At 40.0% G+C, this 12,500-nt stretch overlaps 1 protein-coding gene across 6 annotated transcripts in view; it reads left to right on the top strand.

Moving 5' to 3' along the window:
- Positions 1 to 7,882: 7,882 nt before the first annotated feature.
- Positions 7,883 to 12,500, top strand: part of phf21ab (PHD finger protein 21Ab) — a 25,905-nt gene continuing 21,287 nt past the window's right edge. For 2 of the 6 annotated variants that reach the window (XM_026366490.1, XM_026366489.1), the window contains exons 1-2: positions 7,883 to 8,107; positions 12,088 to 12,127. The gene's annotated coding sequence lies outside the window, so the exon portion shown is untranslated. The remainder of the gene's footprint in view (positions 8,108 to 12,087; positions 12,128 to 12,500) is intronic. The other 4 variants (XM_026366488.1, XM_026366487.1, XM_026366492.1 and 1 more) reach the window with 2 other exon arrangements.

The raw sequence follows: 12,500 nt of genomic DNA, 5'->3' as shown, positions 1-12,500 counted from the left end.
CTGGCTATTTCCCGAAGTTTTGGTTTTACGTTGCCCCTTCTGCCGGTCTCCTGATATTGGACCGCGTTTAATCTCTGTCATCTTTTGTGTCTCAGCGACATTTTGCAGGTGAATAATGAATCCAATGAGGCGTCCTGACCCTTAAGTCATTTGGACTCACAGTAATGTATCGGGCATCACGGATTCATCTAAACCTGGATGACAAGCGCTGTGGCTCTCAGTTTGCAGCAGTAGAGTGGAGTGGGCCGGTACAGAGGCTTCACTTCCACCTCCAAACCTGGGCTGCCCTCCCTTACATAAAAAGCGTTATGAAACACAGTCAACAATCTGCTTCGATTCATACGAGCCCGGTCATGAGTCACTTCCACCAAGGCTGGAAAAAGTAACAGAGGAGCTGCGATTATGTCATCGGGGGCAAGACTGTACTGCATGGACTTAATTTCACATGTTGTAGTAATGCAGTAGTACGAGTATTCAAGAGTACTGTGGGCTGATGTCTAGTACACTTCAGAGTCACTTTGCTTTCCACTTTCCACTTTAAAGGAACATTTTATTTTATTTTTATGTTTTCATGCTGAGATTTTAATTCTGAGGATATCAGGTGACCTGAAAACACAAAATGTGGAAGAAGCTGTTTATAGACAAGAACAGAGCTTCTATTAATATATGATTAGGTATGGAAGTCAATAATCTGAAGTGTGAATCAGACACGGTGATTAATATAAAAAACGTCTAATAGATCAGTGGATTAATACATGAATCATCAACAATGCACCTTTCATCCTGCTCATCAACTTTTATCCAACACAAACGCATAAGGACGTCACAGGATTCTCTCCGTCCATCACAAAGGACCTGGACCATTAGAGTGATGAGAACATGACAGTTCATCACAGTCGATCAGCTTTCGTATCGTGGCGATGTTTCAGAGTGGACCAGCAGGTTTTAACGTACGCTGAGCTGAGCTGAGCTGAGCTGAGCTGAGCTGAGCTGAGCTGAGCTTCATGTGTGGATTTTAACCAGATTTCGTCTCATTTGACTTTGAAGCTTTGCTCTGGTTTCCCCTCAGCTGATGGCCAGACGCTCGGCTCCAAGCAGCATGAAAGCCTCCTGATTGGTGTAATGTTCTCAAATTCAGATGTGATCCTACATCTGAGAAGAAGAAGAAGAAGAAGAAGAAGAAGATGAAACAGCCACAGCTGCTGTTCAAAGACAAGCAGACGCAGCAGCTCGAGCAGAGCGAGGACGTTAATGTGGTTAGCAGCTTCTAATGAGGCCAGGAAGTTATTATCCAGCAGCTGATGGATTACTGGTCTCTGATCAGGTTAGAGGTTCGCACCACTCACCATGCACACCTGTCAGTCACAGGACGGAGAGAGCTGATTGGTCCAGACTCACAGGTCTACCTGGAGGAGTTTTTTATACTGTACATACATCTTACTGTGAAGTACAGTTCTGAGGTACTTATACTTTATATTTACTTTGTACATACATGTTATCAACAGTATCAAGTTCAGCTGTGTTCAAAATACATTGTGAAGTACTTCTACATTTGTATTGTGTTACGAACGGACTAACGGGACCAACGAGTACCAACAAAAGTATATTTATTAACAAAAAAGGGTCAGGGGACACAGGGAACTAACAAACATGAACCAAGTATCAACATAAAACACTGTGGTAACACAGGCAAAAACTCAAACTAAAACTCCAGCGACAATATACAAAGTACCAACAAAAAACCACGCACTAAGGCGGACATGAAACTAACAGACAAACTAAAAGTTCAAAGTGACAAACCAAAATCACTGCGGAAGGCAGGCACACGGGAACAAACATACAAGGCTAACAGAACAAAGTATCAACTCAAAAAGGTCCTTAAATGCAGACAAAACAATACAAACGTACAAACCAAAAACAGAGGTTCCTGACGGACAAACAAACACACGAACTGACCAGATACGGAGCAAACAAGACATGAGCGGCGTTGGGTTTTGTCTGTGCACAGTTTCACCTTTTGGCCTCAGATACAAAGATTTAAAAGCAAATCCAGAACCGGACTTTCTGGGTTTCTGCCACTACTGAGCTGTAGGGTAGAAGTACTTAAGTAAAAGTATTACAACCACCGAGTACAAGTCTTGCATTGGAAACTTAAAGCAAAATATTGGCAACTATACATTAACCATGAACCACAGAGTCAGTGGTTTGACTCCCAGTTATTCCCGACTACAAGACAGTGTGTCGTGAAAATGACTTAACTCATGTCAATTTACAAATGGATTCTATCTAAAGGTTTTTTTTAGCTTTGAAGTAGAAAGATTTATAGTGTGCTTCATTCTAAGCGATATAAAAAAAGAAAAACATTAAAGTTTCTAGTTATAGGATCATCTGCAGCCAGAAGCAAGATGTTAGATCACACCGTAACTCTAGATGGCCTTTCTGTTACATCTAGTGCAACAGTAAAAGACCTTGGTGTGATTCTAGATTCCAGTCTTTCATTTGAAGCTCATGTAGATAATATCACCAGGACAGCTTTCTTTCACCTCAGAAATATTGCCAAGATAAGGAATATTTAGTCACTAAATGATGCAGAAAAATTAGTCCATGCTTTCATCACCTCATCAGTCCTGCCGGAGTCCCTGCTGCACTATACTAAATATACATTCACCTCAAACTTTATCTGACTGTGAATACAAATAACTGCAATCTCTCCTCTTCCCTCTCTTTCCCTCTCCCTCTCTCTCTTTCCCTCTTCCTGTCTCTCTGTCGAGCTACACGTCATCCCACCCTTTGCCCTCTGGACCTGTCTGACTCGTCCTGATGCCCAACTTCTGGCTGGAGATCTCGTCGCCTGGATCTACCTTTTGCCCTTGGGATGCGTTTGGAGACTGGATTGGTCACAAGCTACTATGATGTCGGTCCTGGCCTCGGCGGACGTCGGAAGCTGTTTCTTGGAGGTCTCGACTCAACGTACCACAGTATACCTGCAGTACGACTGTATACCTGGAGTACGACTGTATACCTGGAGTACCACTGTATACCTACAGTATGACTGTATACCTGCAGTACGACTGTATACCTGGAGTACCACTGTATACCTGCAGTACGACTGTATACCTGCAGTACCACTGTATACCTGTAGTACCACTGTATACCTGCAGTACCACTGTATATCTGCAGTACCACTGTATACCTGTAGTACCACTGTATACCTGCAGTACCACTGTATACCTGCAGTACCACTGTATAGATAGATAGATAGATAGATACTTTATTGATCCCCAAGGGGAAATTTTGGTGTTGCAGCAGCCATTACACACAAAAACATTTGAACATTGAGTAACATAATCTACACAACAATACACGAGACACAGTACAAGAATAACACACAGAATAGACAGTAATACCAACAAAACACACAGTAGGACTTGAATGTAAAGTGACTAAGTTACACATCAGCGTGGACACTGACTCTCTGTCAGGGAGTCATTGTACAGGCTGATGGCTGTTGGCACAAATGACTTCCTGAACCGTTCCTTGTCACAGCGAAGCTGGAGAAGTCTCTGGCTAAAACTGCTCCGCTGTTTGATAAGCAGGCTGTGGAGAGGATGTGAGCTGTTCTCCATGATGCTCAGCAGTTTGTGCAGCATCCTCCTCTCCACCACCTGCTCTAAAGGTTCCAGAGAAGCCCCCAGCACAGAGCCAGCTTTCCTGATCAGCTTATTCAGTTTCTTAGTGTCGCTGGCTCTGATGCTGCTGCCCCAGCAGACGACAGCAAAGAATATTGCACTGGCTACAACAGACTGGTAAAAGATCTGCAGAATCTTGTTGCACACATTAAAGGACCTGAGCTTCCTCAGAGAGTCTACTCTGTCCCTTCCTGTATACAGCCTCTGTGTTGTATGTTGTATGCCTGCAGCTGTTCAATAACACTTTCCCCATGAGCATCAGTTAAGTATTAAATGTACTTAAACTGAGTGAAATGATTCATTATATACAAATAATATAAAAATTTTCCTCTTCCATGTATTCAAAATATAAAGTGAAGTAACTCAAAATTAAACTTGAGTAAACCTACTTAGTTACATTCTACCCCTGATTTAAGATAATGAAATTTTTAAAATTGAAGTAAATAATATGTAGATAAAATCTAAACCACTTCATGTCCTGGCAGCTGCGTCATTATCATTTATTATTATTATTATTATTATTATTATTATTATTATTATTATTATTATTATTATGCATCTGCAGAGTGAAACTGCCACATACTCAAAGTAACACAGAATAAAAATACTATGTTAACTCTGTTAAGGTACTTCAGAATGACTCTAAAACAGTACTTAGGTAAAAGTACTCAGGTACTTGCCTCCTCTGGAGGATTGATAGCAGGGAGTCAATTAAGAAAGAAACTGTGAAGCTGCTATAAAATAAAAGTATCTGAGTATTTTGACTTGAACAGGAACAAGCGGCAAAGTAACTGTGTGTTACTCTGATGGACGTCTCCCTCTAGAGGTTCCCGTCAGTCACTGTGTCTGCAGCCACAGCAGAATAAACAGCAGAGACACGACTTCATTCAATATTAAGTAAGTACGTTAGAATGTAATGAAAATACTAATAATGGGAATAAAAACACACAATATTAATTCAACTATAAATATGTATTCGACAAGCAGAAAAATGTTTCACAACAAAGAGCTGACATTTAAAATCTGAATTACAGGTGTTTATCTGATATAATATGATTAATATGAACAGTGTTTTCATGTTTTTTTGTATTTCACAGTTTAAATGTTTTTTCCTTTTCTGATTTGTGACCCACTTCAATAAAAAGCTGCAACACATGAACTTCATTGTATTCATTATTATTTGTGTTTAGCTGATATAAAGACACACATTTTAAACAGAGAGTATTATTTACTGTAGTGAAAGATGGCGATGGGTCCTTTTTATCGGAACCAGAGTTGATGAAACGTTGATTCGCAGGTGGATGGAGGAAAGGGAACGAGTCCATCTGGTGGCTGGATGTGGAACCAGCAGGTGGGACAGAGAAGACAAGACAACGGGACCACAGCAGTGGGACTGCTAGTACGAATGAGACAAAAGGAAATTCATAAAACGAATAAAAGAATCAGAAATGTAATCAAAAGTTTTGTTAAAATGACCAAAAAAACAACAAACTCACAAACTTTACACAGCTCAAACTGTTTCACATGTCGAGTCCGTGTTGTCTGCAGTCAGATGGTTAAAGCACAGACAGATACAGAGATGAAGGTGAATGCAGCAGCGTCTCCACTGGTCTGGAGGGAAACCGAAGCTCATGCCGTGTTAAACAACACAGAAGACAGAAGTTTAGTAAGAGACGACCCAAACGTTAGGTCAGCAGAAGTCAATTCAAATCCCCTCTCTGTATTAACTGCATCAAACCAGTGACTCACTGACACCAAGCGGATGGTTTCTCCTTCAGTTGTTGTTTGTCTCGGGTGGTTTCTGCCTTTATTTTCCTCTTCAGCACATTAGATCCATGTTCAGTTGAGTTCAACTCTGCTCACATCCGCGTCCAGCATAAAACCTTCCTCTGTTTTGCTAGTTTCGATGTATTTCCTGTGAATAATCAGATGGAATGTTTGAGTCCACCTCTGAATTCATCCTGCTGCCGTCATCGTGACAGTAAAGATCTGTGAGTCTGTTCCAGAAGAAGCCGTGTCCCTGACTCCACCATGCTGCAAAGATTAACTTGTATAGTTTGGATCATGAGCAGACCTCTTCCTCCTCCACACTTTCCATTGCGTTGGCTGGCTTTCATCTCATCAGCCTATGAAACTGTTTGTTAGTGTACAAATAAAAATTAAAAATCAGATCACATCAACAGAAACTGAGACAGATTTACTGCAGGAATGTGGTGCTCCTGATCTCAGAATTAGTTATCAGTTAGATCAGTGATAAATTAAACACTGAGACACCAGCAGGACTCAGGTACCTGTACTACGATTACTACTACTGTGTACAAGAAGCTGCTGTAAAGGTCGCGCTCAGTCTTGAAACTTGAAACACACAGTGCAGAAAAAGACGGTTTCTTACCACCGAGGCTACAGCTGCACTAAAATATGGTCGTCTCCCACTTTTACATTTTCAGAGTGAAGCCTCATACTCAGGATACTACAGATTACAGAGATGGAAGATTCTAAAGAATACTGTATTTGTATTTTAATACTTTTACTTAGGTAGTACTTCAAATGTAAAGAATTCTGCTTTGATTATTTCTCAGATCCATTGTCAATGTAGTAATACTACTGTGTTAAAATACTGTTAGATGTAAAAGTCCTGATTTCAAAATGTTAGTGAAGTAAAAGTACAAAGAATTTAAAATACTTGAAGGGATGAAGAAAGAGTACTTTTGTGTTGATTTGAACTCCTTATACACTTTCTGATGTAACTATATGTAGTATTTTGTTGTTATTAATCAGTATAAATGTAAAGAAATTAAAGTTTGATATTTGCCTCTGAATTGTTGCAGAATGTAGCAGAAAATGGAAATACTTCAAGTAGAAATACGGTAGAACTGAAGTACAGTACTTTGGTACTGCCTGTAACATATGTGGCATGTTGACGTGTGATACCATCACCATCCAGGACTTGTACATGTCCAGAGTCAGGAAGCAGCCAAGTGCAGACCCCCCACCTGTTCCTGCTGCTCCTCCGTGGATGACAGAACATTTTAGACACAAACATCAGACACAACAAGAGTTAATCACATGACATGACATCAGAAACTTTCAATGTCTACTCCTTTCTGTACAGTCGTCACATAGATTCAAGCAGTAACGCTGATACTGTACATGTACACGCTGTACATAACCACTTACTGTATGTTGATAAAGATATTTACTACGTCAGTCACTTACCGTTATATCACCAACTTGTTACAAACTATTTGCTCCTCCTTCACTGCTGCAGGTGTTTGTACTGTGAGAGCTGCTGGAAACCAAAGTCAGATTCCTTTGCACTAGTTTTGAGATACATGGATGCGCTTCATTGTTTTTTTCTTGAATATGACAATAATGATAAAACAGGAACTCTGACTTCTACTACAGTTACAGTTACATTCAGTCCCTTGGTTATTTATGTATTTGTATGAAATGATGATTTGGAAACTCACTGGAATAAAAGGTGAAAAAACTAGAAATACTGCAGTAGAAAAGAACCTGTATCGTTATGTGTTTTCTTTTTTGCTGATCTTTATTCATGTGTATCTGATATTGCAGAAAATGGAAATAGCTCAGTACCTGGCAATGTTTCTGAGCTAATGTAACTGTCCTTTGGTGTAGAAGTGAAATGGAAATACTTGCAGACTGTAAGTGTAGTAGAAACTGTGGAACAGGAGAAAGGGCCCCATCTGTCCCCTATACCTGCCGCTCCAGCAGCAGCCAGGAGCCGAACACGGGGCCTGAAAGGCGGCAGACAGAGCGGCGACGGCCCGGGCTGCTAAAAACACGACAAAACAACAGTACTAACTACTCCGCTGCTCTGCTGAGTTGCGTGCATAACGTGTGCGCGTACGTGCGTGTGTGTGCGTGTGCTGACTTTCTCTCCATAGAGTTTCACTGAGTTTACATCCGGGTTTTTTCCCTAGGCAATGGGAGTCGCAGCACCGCCGTTCCTTAGGCAAAGTGAAATAAATTCGCCGCACCGACACAAAAACTAGTCCTCTTTTCGAACACATTTTCCCGTCACGTCGCGTCGCTGATCGACTCGATTTAACCAACTTTAACAGCAACAAACGCGAATATCGAACGGTTTGTCGCCAATAAACGAGCATTAGCTGGACGACTAAGTAGTTTTTGTCCCCCTTCCTCCAGCTCCGAGGCGCAGGGATCTGTGCTGTGCTGAGGCTGAGCTGAATGAGATTGAAGAAGAGTTCTTCTTGTTTTGTAGCTTCAGTTTCTCTGTTTTTACACAATTTCTACTAAAACTCTGTATAAAATACCGCAACTCAACAAACCTGTGCGGGAACGAGTGAGCAGGGCTGTTTCTATGCTGTTATTCCATCGTGGATCGGCTTCTTGTACATATATATTTAATTAATCTAGAGGAGGACTGCTGCTGAGTAAGTGCACATTGGGGCTTTTTTAATTTCATAACTTTAATTTTCTCTCTGTCCAACTTTGTCTGTCTGCGTGTCTCTGGCCGCAGCCCTGTGTTTGTCTGGCTGTTCGTGAGCCGCTGTGGGAGCTGCTCACGCAGTTATTGTGCATCCAGCGCTGTTTCCCGTGTGTTTCGGAGCCTTTAGCTGCCGTGTTTCTTATTCTAGGAGTTGATGTTGTGGAGGACAAGGGGCCGACAGAACTTAGAGCCACCGACGGCTGCTCGCTGTCACAATCCGTGAAAGATGGCGTCTTCTGGGACCGCTCCGTGCTGCTTTCTTGCTTTTCTCGCTCTTTTCTCAATCCACGTCGTCCGTGTTGCTCTTCGCTGTAAGTTATTATCAGCGTGCTCGCAGCGTTAGCCGGAGCAGCTAACAGGATGGTTAGCATTAGCGGCTACAGCTAACGTTATCCACTTGTTCTCGGCAACATCTCACAGCCTCACACGGAGCAACGGCGGAGGTGTGGGGGTCTCTCCGGGCGGGTTTAGCCGCACCGAACACCACCCAGGACCCCGACCGATGCCCCGACAGCCGACACTCGAGTGGGGGTGCGGCGGAGCGGTCCCCGTCCAGACGGCCATGGGGCTTTAATAAGACGGTTATAAAACATTGATGTCGCCGCCGAACACACCGACACTTCCCGGGTTTCGGTCCCGCGGCTCGAACATCCGCGGCTTTCATCTTGAAAACCTCCATCTTAGCTTGATTTGCTCCCGAGTCGGGCCCCGAACGATGCTGATGGAAGTTTATCCGGACAAGTTCACGTCCCACCCGGGGAGCAATTACTGCAATTAACCGGCAGCCTGCACAGTAGTACTGCGCAGTACTGCAGTACTGTGCAGTACTCCAATCAAGGACTGCACTCGTACGGTACTACAGTACTACAGTACTTCCATTCTGTCCTACTGCAAACTCACAGTCCCTGTAGGTCACCGGGAAATATTTGTACTTTCTCTGCCAGCTGGGGGTTACTGGTTACTTACTACTAGTTACTAGTAGTAGTTCTAGTACATTAGGGTAGTAGTAGTACAATATAAGGTACTCGGATGTGGTGAAAGTTTATCCAGACTACTTCATGTCCCCTCATTGAACCAGCAGCCTGGGAATACTGCTGGGACGAAGTACTTCTACTTGTACTTCATGGAAGTGTTTTCAGTTTCTGCTACTTCATATTTCTACTCATATATAATCCCAAAGAATATTGCTCTTTATACTCTACTATATATGTATATTGCTGGTAATTATCTACACAATGAGTACTTTTACTTCAAGAAAAATAAAATGTGACCAGTAAAATACAGGTACCTCAAATTGGTATGTCATAAGTGTAATACTTGAATAAATGTACATAACAGGGTGAATAAGTACTCTGGTCTTTTGTTTTAGTAAAAGTACCAGTACATTAAATGTGAAAATACTACATTATAAGTAACATTGTGTTATTAAAAACTTTATACCATTACTTCACTATATTTCAAAGGGAATTTTTAAATGTTTAAATCTTCTTTATTTACCTAACAGCTGGTGGTACGAGTTACTCTACAGTAATGTCATCTTTATTTTACTTGAAGTGGTAGTACTAAATTAGTACATTTGCGATGTACTCAGTGGTAGAAGAAGTATTCTGAGCTCATGAAAGTGTTTTCGGACAACTTCAGGTTCCAACTACTTCATTTAGGAAGCAGTGTTTACATACTGCTACTTTTACTCTGCTACTGTTTTTTGCAGCAGTATTACTCATTTTTTCACTCTTATTTGTACCTCATTCAAGGTATATTTCAGTTAATTTGTAGTAATTTAAGTACTGTACTTACAGTAATGGCACAGAAGTACAGCTTAAGCTGTGAACTGGCTGTCAGACAAATGCAGTAGAGTAAAACATACTGTATACAGTAGGGATAATTACCTTATTGAAGTACGATAAGGTAATTAGTAACTACAGCTGTCCCATAAATGTAGTGGAGTAAAAAGTATGCTCACATGTAGTACAGTTATCGTATGCCGCTTTGTACTTGTAATGGAGATTCAGATCAGTGTGTGGGTACTTTTTAGTAATACTAAAGTTGTTTACTTTAAGGAAAGTAAGTAAACAAAAGAAAGTACTTCTTCTCCATACTTATACAAAAGTGCTGTACTTAAGTATCGTCTACTGAATTGAAAAGGAATACTTCCATCTTCTGCTGCTCTATACTTCCAGCAGGAAATGTACATTTTCTCTCACTATCTACTAAAATGATAGTTACTAGTTACTTTACAGCAGTTTATACTTACATTAGTCAAAAGTAGTTGTACAGTTGTACACTTTTGAGTTACTCAGTGGTAGAGGAAGTATGTAAACCTGATGAAAGTGTTTTCAGACAACTTCCCATAACTTCAAGCAACCATCAACCTTAACATACTGCTGGTAACTAAGTACTTGTATTTATGTTTTACTACAGTTTTTTCATTTTCTAAAACCTTATGTGCTACACTTTGAATTTTGTACTTTCTACACCAGTATACAGATAAAAGTACCAGTTATTGTATAATAAACTAAGTAATGCTCCTACTTTTAATAGAGCAGCAGAACTACAGGTATAACTATAACATATTAGTACACCTGCCAAATAAATGTAGTCAGGTAAAAAGTACTACATCTCCTTCTGAAATGTAGCAGAGTAAATAAGTATTAGAAATTGAATATAAAGTGCAAGTACATTAAAGCTGTACTCACATACTCTACAGCAGTATAGTGCAGCACTGTGGGGGGAAACTACTCAGTTTGCAGTTTATTTTCTCAAGTTTCATGTTCAACTGAATCGTTTGTCACTGAAACGATGACTTGAGACGTTTCGAGGAGTTTGGTGGAAGTGAAACGAGCAGAGAAACAAACATGTGAAGTACCTCTGTGTTTAGTATTTAGGTGCAGGACATGAACTTACTTATACTGGTACTTCTACTTCAGTAAAGTACTACTTTGTACTTCTTGAGTCAGACTGGTTTTAAAGAGCACATTTATTCAGAGATTAGAGACTCCTGATATACCCTGGCTGGATTTGTGTGTACTGGAATTCAGTTGTAACTGGTTTCACTTTCTCTGTGTGTGTGTGTGTGTGAATAGTTATGTCCACGAGATCCGTCTTATGCAGTAGTTTAACAGTTTTAAGTTGTAGTCCAGTACGACTGGATGTGAATTTAGTTACTTCCACTTCCCTACATTTCAGAGGTAAACGTAGTACTGCTTCTTCTAGAGTGACTCTGTGACTTTATGCACTTGTAGTACTTTATAAATGAATAAGTCAACAGAATAATGTAAGTAAGTAGAAGTTCAAGGTTTTTTATTCACCAGCGGTAAATAAACAAATGCATCAACCAACAAAAAACACTGGTGGAAAGTACATTTACCTAAGTACTGTACTGAAGTACAGTGAAACATGACAAGTGACCCCCAACTAGACTAATTAGTACTGTGTTTTTTCAAAGATTTAAATAATTAATGTAGAGGAGAAACTACAGTACAGTTACTAAGTACTAGGTAACATGCTAGTACTTGTACTGCTTTAAGTTATTAAAAAAAACTATTTATGTTCTTTTATGTACCACATCTTCTTCCGCATCACCAAGATTCCTGTTGTTCATGCTTTGAAATCTACATGTTGATAATATTCTACGTATCGGTGTGTTTTTGTAATATTTACGGTCATATCTCAGACCTCTAATATACTATAATGAAATATACAAAAAGTACAACAGCATATACAAGTATAGTATCATTATAAATTCTACAGTAAGCTGTACACAGTATAACTGCATCTATAATTCTTCAGATGTTCCATCCACACTACACAACATGTAATATAGTATAAGAGTGTTGCAGCAGCTCTATATGCAGTACTGCTATACTATACTATAATGTAATACTGTAATAGTATTATAAACTGTGTGTTTGTTATGTGCTACAGGGCAGCGCAGAGGGGTGGAGTCCGGTCCCACAGCCAGGTGGTGAGTCCTGAAACCTGGTTCAGTGCAATAAAACAGCTCCATTCTTTAATAATACCAGAACTTCATTTAGTATCATGTCACAGTACATTGACTGTAAAAAGTACTACTATAAACCTGCTTGAAGTATGTTGTTATCCGTAGTTAATGTTTTCAATGTAATGTGTAACTATAAATCTTTAAATAAATACCAAAAAGTAAAGTAACTATTACTTCAGTAATACTGTACTAAGTTACTTATTTTATGTTTTAATTTAGTTAATTATTGTTTGTTACATTAAAGTATAAATATTAATCATCAACATCATCAACATGAACGTCCATGACAATCAAGTAATTAAGTAGTTGTATCTAAAGTAGATTATATTAGAGAATT

This window comes from Anabas testudineus, chromosome 6, assembly GCF_900324465.2.
Source record: "Anabas testudineus chromosome 6, fAnaTes1.2, whole genome shotgun sequence".
Taxonomy (NCBI): Eukaryota; Metazoa; Chordata; class Actinopteri; order Anabantiformes; family Anabantidae; genus Anabas; species Anabas testudineus.
This window is presented reverse-complemented; position numbering and strand designations above follow the sequence as displayed.